This window comes from Xenopus laevis, chromosome 9_10L (genome assembly GCF_017654675.1).
Source record: "Xenopus laevis strain J_2021 chromosome 9_10L, Xenopus_laevis_v10.1, whole genome shotgun sequence".
Taxonomy (NCBI): Eukaryota; Metazoa; Chordata; class Amphibia; order Anura; family Pipidae; genus Xenopus; species Xenopus laevis.
In genome coordinates, this window is record NC_054387.1 from 35,682,576 (window position 1) to 35,692,590 (window position 10,015).

General features: G+C 41.8%; 1 protein-coding gene across 1 annotated transcript in view; it reads right to left on the reverse strand.

Annotated features, from left to right (window-relative positions):
* The window catches only part of slc12a5.L (solute carrier family 12 member 5 L homeolog), a 51,632-nt gene that overhangs the window by 41,037 nt on the left and 580 nt on the right, over window positions 1-10,015 (reverse strand). The window lies entirely within an intron of this gene.

Below are 10,015 nucleotides of genomic sequence, written 5' to 3' on the forward strand. Positions count from 1 at the left end.
CAACAATGGTGTGCATGGCAGGGTTGCAAGGAGAAAGCCACTACTTTGCAAAAAGAACATCGCTAAAGACATCTAAAGTTTGCTAAAGACCTTATGCACGCAAGTGAAGAAGGCCATTGGTAGAATGTTCTATGGACTAATGTGTCATGAATGGAAAGCATTATGTTTGGCAATAGGCAAACATTGCATTCCAGAATATGACCCATATCCCTTCTGTAAAACATGGTGATGACAGTATCATTGCTTGGGCCTGTTTTGCTGCCTCTGGACTAGGAAAGCTTGCCATCATTGATGGAACTATGAATTCTGAATTGAACCAGCAAATACTACAGCAAAAAATATAAGGGTGTTCGTCTATGCCCTGAAGCTCAAGAGAAAGTTGGTCATGCTGTGACCCTAAAACACTTCCAAAGAATGGTTTAAAGCAGAAGAAAGTTAATGTTTTTTAATCCTATAGAAAGTCACAGAAGAAGCTGAATTGGGCAGTTCATGCACGGAAATCGCCACCATCCCTGTAGGGCAGTTCATGTGATGAAGCACATCAACATCCCTGAGTTGAAGCTGTTCTATAAGGAGGAATGAGCTGGAATTCCTCCTAGTCGATGTGCAGGACTGAGCAACAGTTACTGAATATGTTAGGTTGCAGTTATTGCTGCCCAAGGGAGGCAGCACCAATTACTGAATGAAAAGGCTTACATATTCTTGGCACACACATACATCGTTTCCCTCAAAAAATAAATAAACAAACAAGCATTGAGTTCTTCACTCCTTTCTTCAACTGGGATCTCATTTTCTAGTTTTGAGACTGGAGTGAAAGGCAGATAATGTTTTACTTGCATATTTATGCAGAAATATGAAAATCAAATGGGTTCACCAAATTTCAAGCACCACCGTATCAACCAATACTTTGCTTTTAATGGTATAGAGCTTTTAGAATGTTGCTGAATCATGTCTCATACACGAATAACACTAATATCGATAACAATGGAGGGTTATAATCAAGAAATTGGTTTCTCAAAATGTAATTAGCTCTCTGACACTTAGGGTCAGATTTATCAAGGGTCGAATTTCAAAATGAAAAAAAGTGAAATTTGACCATGAAATAGGATAGTCCGACATTCGAAGTCGAATTCTAAGGGATTTTTTGGATCGTATGATCGTACTACGATCATACTTCGAATCGAACAATTTAATCGTACGATCGTACGATTTTACTTCGACTTCTAAAAACGTTGGCTATGGGTTCTAGGAGGTCCCCATAGGCTAACATAGCAATTCGGCAGGTTTAAGGTGGTGAAGTGTCAAAGTCGAAGTTTTTTTAAGAGACAGTACTTCGATTATAGAATAGTCTAAGTATTCTCACTTAGAATCGAAGTCGATGGTCGAAGTACCCAAAAATGATTTCAAAATTTTAAGTTTTTGAATTTGAATATTCACTTCGAAATTCACTTTGACCCTTAGTAAATGTGCCCCTTATAGCTGTGAAAATAAGAGGTTGGCTAATTGATCATCTAGATTTGAGCAGTCCCTCAAACAATCTTCTACAGAATTATACTGTAATTTTCATTATTCTTATAATGTACCATACTATAAGCATCACCTTATATAAACTACCTACTGTATCCATTCTGCCATGACCATTTTTCTGTCGTTTCATTCATTTGAATTGGTTTTTGTATGCTTTCCATTGCCAGTGAAATCTATTGCTAACCCCCCAGGCCAGTCCCCACATTCAGCGGTTCATTAAACCCAGTCACTCCAGCAAAACACAGGGATTCTCATTTATCATTTCAGGCTTTTATTGACTTCCAATACCATCAATATTCGCATTTAACACTAAATTACAAATCTCGTCACAGCTCTGCTCCCAATTACGTTTTCCTTCTAAAGAACTGCTTTGTTCCATATGACGCCTACACCAAGAAATCTTCTTATATAATTTGTTCAACCCAAAGCCTACATATCATTACTGCTCTCTAGACTATAGCTGGAGTCTGATCAGTCTGTTTTTTTTTTTTTTTAAATTTAGAACGAAGTGTAATTTTAGAAAACCTTTGTTGGATATGTCCAGTAAAGGTCATCAGTGGTCATGTTGGAGATGTGTCATGTGCAGTGGCATCAGATGAAAATGTCAGATGTGAGACACCAGCTGACACTTTGTATTTTGGTATATGTGACAGATAGGAAAAAAATCACTGTTGAATGCCCCACTGGGATATTTTCGGTGAGCCCAGGTATCAAGGACCCTCCTGCTCACCCAACCTTGTATGCCTATACAATGGCCTTTCCCATTATTTGGAGGGCATGGAGGAAAGGATAGATGATATGCAAGGAGAAGCAAAAATTAAGAGCTTTTCGGTAACTTGGTCCAACAACGAGCCAGTAACATGGTGCCATTTTATAATGCATGTAGCGTGAATACTAGAGTAATACTCCTCCTGAATACTATGGGGGTTATTTATCAAAGTCCGAATTTATCTCTATTTTCTGCTACAAACTCTGATGAAACTCACTCGGGTTTTTTACACTTATTTATTGTTACATTTTCACGAAAATTTGCTTTGCCGGAAAAAATCAGATTTTCAGGAATTTCACAATTTTTTTGGAATATTCACCGAAAAAGCATTGGGACTTCTCCCATTGACTTATATGCAACCTCGACAGGTCTGAGATTGCGGATTTTCCGATTCTGACTTTTCCATCCTCAGGGTTTAATAAATTCTGAAAAATCTTTGATTTTTTAAGACAGATTTTATAAAAAAAAAAATCATAACTTTATGTGATTTTTGCATTCGGAGTTTAGTAAATAACCCCCCAGATGTACAGCTTAGCTTCCAGTTTGTTTTCAAGGTTTAAAGGGGATCTTTAAAGGAGAAGGGAAAGTGTTCTTGCACTTGGGGGTGCCAAATGTTAAACCCCGGGCTGGTGCTCCTGTCAGCAGAAAACTGCACTGGCCCGGGGTTATACCAGTGAGCACCACAGAGTGATCTTCTTCCGTCTTCCTCTTTCTTTGCTCATGTGCAGTAGAGCGAAAAACTGAACTTTAACTAAAAAGTCGGCTATTTTGTTCTACTGTGCATGCATCTGCCCAGGGAAATTTGAAGACTGAAGAGGATCGCTCCATGGTGCTCGCTGGAATAACCCCGGGCTGGAATAACCCCAGGTGCAAAAATACTTTCCTTCTCCTTTAAGTTTGGAAAATATTTTTATTTTTTATCTGATGTACACTAGACTCCTAATTGGTTTATACATTTCTGTAAATTTCTCCATTTTACATGTTTTACCTTGAGCCATCGTTATGTGGTGTTCTGTGCATTTGTTTAGAGATCACCTGAGCAAAAAAAATGTGCTTTGCCAACTATCCAGTTTTGAACCGAATGGTTTGCTTTGTCTTGCGGCTGTACAAAAATCTGGCCAATACCCAACTCTGTTAGAGCCCCCCCTCCATATTTCATGAACACGCCCCCCCATATAGTGACCCGCCCCATACATCACTGCTCAACCCCCCTTGTAATTTGCCTGCCCCCTTACTTGTTTTTGCCAAGGTAAGTGTGAGTATAGTGCCTCATTTGATGATGATGTTAATGCAATGACACGTTATTACAAAAATACATATTTTTACATAAAAGGCTCCAATATTTAGGGTATACTTTCCCTTTAATGAGAACTTTTGCTCATATAAGCGAATTTTACATAAATCATTTCTGCACTCCTTTTAAAGGGCACCTAAACACATAAAAATTGTTTCCCCCAGCACCCTGCTGGTGGGTGGGCCAGATTGCTTGATAGGGGGCATGTCTTTGAAAAAAATACTATTGTTTCCCCATCTAAGGTCTAGGCTCTGTTAGCCCACACATGCTTTGAGGGGAGCAAATTTTAGGTGATGGGGACCCTTTAAATAAACTATCATTCCTGCATATTAAACAACCTGTCCAATCTGCACTACACCAAGAAGTGGTTAAACTACAGCTCTCTGATTCTTTAATCGTAGGGTGACGGTTATGACATTATATACTACTGAATAAAGAGAGAGAGACATAAAAGGTTTAGAGATGATGTAAGTCATACAGTCTACAATACAATCTCAAGGGCGATAGATGAATTATAGCCAAAAGCTGTAGTGTGAATAACCCTCCATAAAAGAAATTATATTGAGAAAGAGAAAATTCGAGACTACAAAGCAAACGTCAAATACAGGCTCATATACTGTAACTTGTATCAGTGGCTTAAGTACATATTACTGGGCCCCCCAGCAAATTATTTTTCAGTCCCCCAAAATACCTAGCGATTGAACTATATTGACCAATATGTATTGAAATTGTATATGAATTGGGGTCTCATGGGGCCCCTATACCTCCTGGGCCCTCTGCAGCCACAGGGTCTGCTTCCTCTCTAGTTACATCTTGACTTGTATAGTGTTATCTGGCCACATTACCTTATGTATCAACTGCTTGAAATTATAAATGAAATTATAATTCAATTTGTTTTTCAATTAAAATGGTCTCCCGGCTAATAATTCTATTGAATTGCCATACCATGCTATGCAATGACTGCCATCAAAAAATTTTCACTGTGAGGTCACTGCACATGCTCCGTTGCTCTTCTGAAGCTGTTGTATGCTCCCTGCCCATACACACACGTGCTCCGTACTGCTCATGTGCGATGGGGAACCGGTAAAACCCGGGGGGTTTTGGCTAGTGGGAGGGGGATAAATGCAAAATCGGGGGGTGCAGACATTCTATACCAGACCTTTGGCTCTAAAAGTTAGCAGAGGTGGCTTTTTGCTGCCTCTGGTAACCTGTTGCACAAAGTAGCCTGGGTCTCATTAGTATTCATATATAGTATTCTTACTAGATTAGCATGCTGTGCCTTTTTATGGTCACAAAACTCCTCAGTGGGTTTTAATATCCTACGGGGGGGTGGATGTAATATGTTTCGCTATTGCAAGAAACCGGCGCAAAGACATTTGCAGTGGATGTAATAGAATTTACCAATCGCAAAACCTTTTTTACAACAAAACATTTATCAAAACTCCAGAGCAGGTGTTTGCTTAGCAAGGTTTGCGTAATGTAATATTCAACAGCGACTGATTTTTTTACATTGTGAGCAGTGCTAAATACCATCAAAAAAACTTATTTCCTTATAATTTAGAGGAAGGGATACATTATTCCTTATAATAAAGAGTATATGGTCACAGAACCCCTCAGTGACTTTGAATATCCATATAATTTACAGTAAGGGGTACATTCTCCCTTATAATTCATGAGTGATACTCAGCCTTGTGCCTTTATATGGATTACATAACTCCTCAGACGTCTAATATCCTTATCAGTCTAGTAATTCTCTCTACTCTGTAATGCCATACATATGTGGCCATACACAGGGAGATCCACTCCCCGATATTGAGGCAGGCGATATCGGGCTGAGCAGAGCGTTGGTCCCTGTAGGCAATACGGGTGGTCGGATTGCGGGACCCAGGGCTGGAACTAGGGGTAGGCAGAGTAGGCACGTGCCTAGGGCACAAAAGCTAGGGGGCGCCAGGCACATGCCTTCTCTGACGCCTACTCCATGTCTGGTCGCCTATCTCCAAAAGTTTCTTCTATCTGGCCCAGGCCAGGAATTGTGTTTCCGCGTATGCGCGTGAACGTCAATTGGCACATGTGCTGCCCGATTGACATCTGGCCGAAAGTCCGCCAGATATTGATTGAGGGCACCTGTCGGATGGCCCCACACAGGGGCCAATAAACTGCCGACTTGGTAACATGAAATCATGTTACCAGACAATTTTGACCTATAATGCCTCTAGGTTCTTGCTTCTAAACTTACATCTCCTCTGCTGGAGCTTTTGGCTCCATTCCCACTAGCTCCTCTCTTGTGACCTTACTTCAGTGATGCTTGCATGACCTACTTGCATTCCTTTACTCACTTACTCCAAGCCATCTCGTCCCTGTTACACCCCCCCGCAATGGCATCACTGGGGCTGATTGTAGCTCTGTGTTAGTGGCGTCCCTAATGCTAATTAACAGGTTAATGAACAAGATTATATGAGCTAAGGCTGCCTCTGACACAGCTCTCTGAGTCGCTGCAGTGATTTCTTGCACCCAAGTGATCTCTGGGCTGGGGAACCTCCATTCGTAGCCAATTGATTCATAAAGGGTCACTGTCTGTAATAAGCTCCTCTCCAGTCATGAGTTGGTTCTCGTACAGGAGTCTCAACAGAGGTGCCAATCCACATACCTGACTCCCCCTCTCTTGCGCTGCCTCTCTGCTTGACTTTATGATGGGGCACCTCTCAGCCTTATTCCAAGAGGAAAGAATGCAGTAGCCTATCTTATGATGGGGCACCTCTCAGCCTTATTCTCTTATGATGAGGCACCTCTCAGCGTTATTCTCTTATGATGGGGCACCTCTCAGCCTTATTCTCTTATGATGAGGCACCTCTCAGCGTTATTCTCTTATGATGGGGCACCGCTCAGCGTTATTCTCTTATGATGGGGCACCTCTCAGCGTTATTCTCATTCTCTTATTCCAAGAGGAAAGAATACAGTAGCCTATCTTATGATGGGGCACCTCTCCGTTTTCCAATTCCTTTACTCGTGGAGATGCTCAACTACACCAGTGCAGCTACTAATAGCAACCAAACAGAAATTAGATTCAATAAGACTCTGACAATTTAGAAAATAAAAGCAAAAATCTAATTGGTTGCTATGGGTAACAACTGCTTCAGTTTATTTTCCTTCTTTGAGTGCTCCCTGATCAGACCCTTTTCTGTCCTCTTCCATCGCATTTGGCTATTCTACAGAATATTGCCTTCTAAATGTCTCATTTTCTGATCCTTTGTTGTCTAAATGTGTCACTACTCTGTTTCATTGCCAATCAACTAAAAAGGACTTTAATACCCCTAGGGACCTATTTATCATGCTGTGTAAAATGAGTAACACTTAAAAAAAAAAGCAGTGTATTTGTCATACGCTGCCCAATCTCTGGATTTTACATGGTTAGTTTGTCATTCTATTTATGGCGTACCCATTGAGGTCAGAAGGAAAAATATAGGCAGCGAGTAAACTCTTGGTTTTTTTTTACCCAGCATGATAAATAGACCTCCCATGTTAGTCTAGTTTCAGAATTAATTTATTAACAAGTATTTTTATAGAGCGAACATATTCCACAGTGCTGTAAAACAGAGGGTGTATACATTAAACATGCAAAAACTGGCTGCTACAGGAGGTAAGGAGCACTTGCATAGAATTTACAGTCTAAAAGCAAATATTATTTCACAAAATTTGATTGCTTTAATTGTTCATCCATCAGTTCATGAGTTGGAACCCTCAAAATGAACTTGACCAGCTTGACCAAACCTGTTTTGGCTCAGCCTCTGCCTAGAGGTCAGACTTACCGGCCCACAGGTGGATATATTAGATCAGTGCAATTTAGTCAACCACACTGGCCCAAACTATGCAACAATTGATTGATCAGATATTAAAAGCAGTGACCAACTTAAGCTGCTACCTTTAAAAGGTCCTAGAGAGCACCCTTTATAAATCTCCTTCTCTAACCTGATGCTACCTCCTCAATGATCCGGTACCTGCTCTCTGTACCACTCAACACATTCATGTGGCTGTACCAATCCACAAACTAGGCCAGTAGTTTTGGACTAATATTTTGTCAGGCCCCTTCCTCATAACAAGGTTACAGATAAAAGGCAAGGACAGAAAAAGTCAGCATAGGGCCCACTGTTCCCTGAACTGCAGTTAGGCAGAGGAGCTTACTCCATTTATTGTGCCACAAAGTTGAGGGAGGGACATAACTAGGGGTAGGAAGAAGAGGCATAGGCATTGGGCACAACGGTGGGGGGTGTCAACTATGAGTTCTGTCCCAGTGGGAAGCGAGGGAAAATTTGGGAATTTTTTTTTAGTCGAAAAGGGGGAGGTGCAACAAGTGGGGGGTTGGAGAATGGCAATCAGGGGCCTGCGTAGGGTGCATACAAGTTTTGGCACAGCACTGGTTTGTGATGGAACAAGCCAGTTCTAATTTGGTGAAATTAATAGTGCGACTGGGAACTTCTAAGGATTCATGTCACTTGGTCAATGACCCAACTGTTGGTGGGTTGCGGAGTCTTGGCTCAGTGGGGAGGCCAGGGCTGCAGTCAGTGCTGTATCAGGAAATTAACAGGGTTTTTTATTTTTTTAATGGACTGTCTGAATGAATGAAGGCTACTGTGTCCTAATGGGCCACCCAGCATACTCAACCTTGGTATTCTGCACCTTTGGTTTGAATCTCACTTTAGGTCTCACAAATTGGCCTTCACACTGTCCCTCCTCCAGTTTGCTTTAAAGGACATGGAAAGCCCAGTAAACATGTCATCTTATATGAAATGAAAAGAGCAAACACTGGCACTCAAGGCAAAGAAATGCAGGGTTACCCCTTGCTGTTTATTAGTACAGACGTGCAACATTTCGTGGGCAAAAGCCCCTTTATCAAGCAACCCAGTATCTTGTATGAAATGCCTTACTGTAATATGCTCTGCAGCACTCAGCTCAACTCACATCTGTTTTCTAGTAGTACCACAATCCATGGCGCATACGCCATATTGGCGATGGTGAGGCGGCACAAATAACTCTAGCAGTGAAGTTTATACGGCAGCGAGTAGGTGAAGGAAGCGATTCTGCATAAAAATAATTATGCGCCTAAGGGGTCTATCAGATGGAGAAACGCAATAGCATACGGTTGTCTTGCCCTTTAAGACCCAGAATATTTTTAAGGTGCCTACAAAGGTAGATATTGGCTGCCAAACTGATCACTTGTTGCCTCCACAAGCATTGGCCCAAACATGATGCCTTTCAGGTTCTTGGGTAAATGTGATCCGGCATTCTTAAAAAAACATTAGCTAAGGTTTGGTCTTGGGCTGCAGTCAACAACATTCTACAGTTGTCATGTGACCCAAGCCAGATTCTGAATCAATAAAACATGCTCCAAGATGGCAACAGACTGCAGGTATCACGATGGCAGTGACAATTGTGCAATAAATACATACAGAACTGTGATTTTCCAGAACATCCTTCACAATAAACTGTTGCGCTGACCTATGCCTGTAATCCATTCTTTACCTTCTCTCACAGTCTCTGAGAAGCTGAGAGATAGCACCCCGGAATATATTCACAGTGAGATGAATAGGAAAGAACTGGGCCAAGTGAAAATAGAAGGGCTGCACTGATCATATTAAAAGGAGGCTGGTGCGATGCCTTATCGGAGTACTGGGGTCATAGGATACAAACTCAATCACAATGAAGAATAATGGCATTCTAGAGAAGCCATGGGATGAATAAACACCTGTTAGTAGAAATATTAACAGAGACTCCCACAAACATCCCCGTTGAAAATGAACAGCAAGCTCCAAAGACTGATCTAGGACCAGAACATTAAGAACTAATGAAACCCTAGGAATGGGATCTAGTGCTAAGTCAGTGTTGGGAAAGAAGTTCTAGGACAAGAATAATGAGACAGGCAGGGGTACAGTAAGTTTGGGACAGAATTGCACAGGGAGCTGCTACAGAGGATGCAGTGACAATGACAAATGATGCCCTGGTGGTGCAGTGGACAATCGGGGACATCTGGAATTCCCACTGCAGGAAAGGGAAAGTAATTGGAAAGAATAGATGGGGCAAGCTGTCATTATTTGTAGACAAGAGGTCAAAGGGGACAAGCAGTAATAATGACCAGGGTCAGTAGAGTTTAGGGGTGGGGGGGTAGTAGGGAGCAGACACGGGCAATGGGTCCAAGGTGCAAATGCAGAACATTCCATGAGGGTTAGTGACAAAGCAGATGCAGAACTGTGGGGGTCCAATGCAGAGGTCAGTTGCAGGTACAGTGCAGAGCCAGACTGGAGGCAGATAATGTGACTGTGCTACACCACTAACTGCAAAGGCAAATGCTCACAGTTGGTTTGGGGACATTAGCCCCTTTATAAGGGTCACTGGCTTAGGGCACTGAGCACACGGAGCTGACAGCAAGGGCT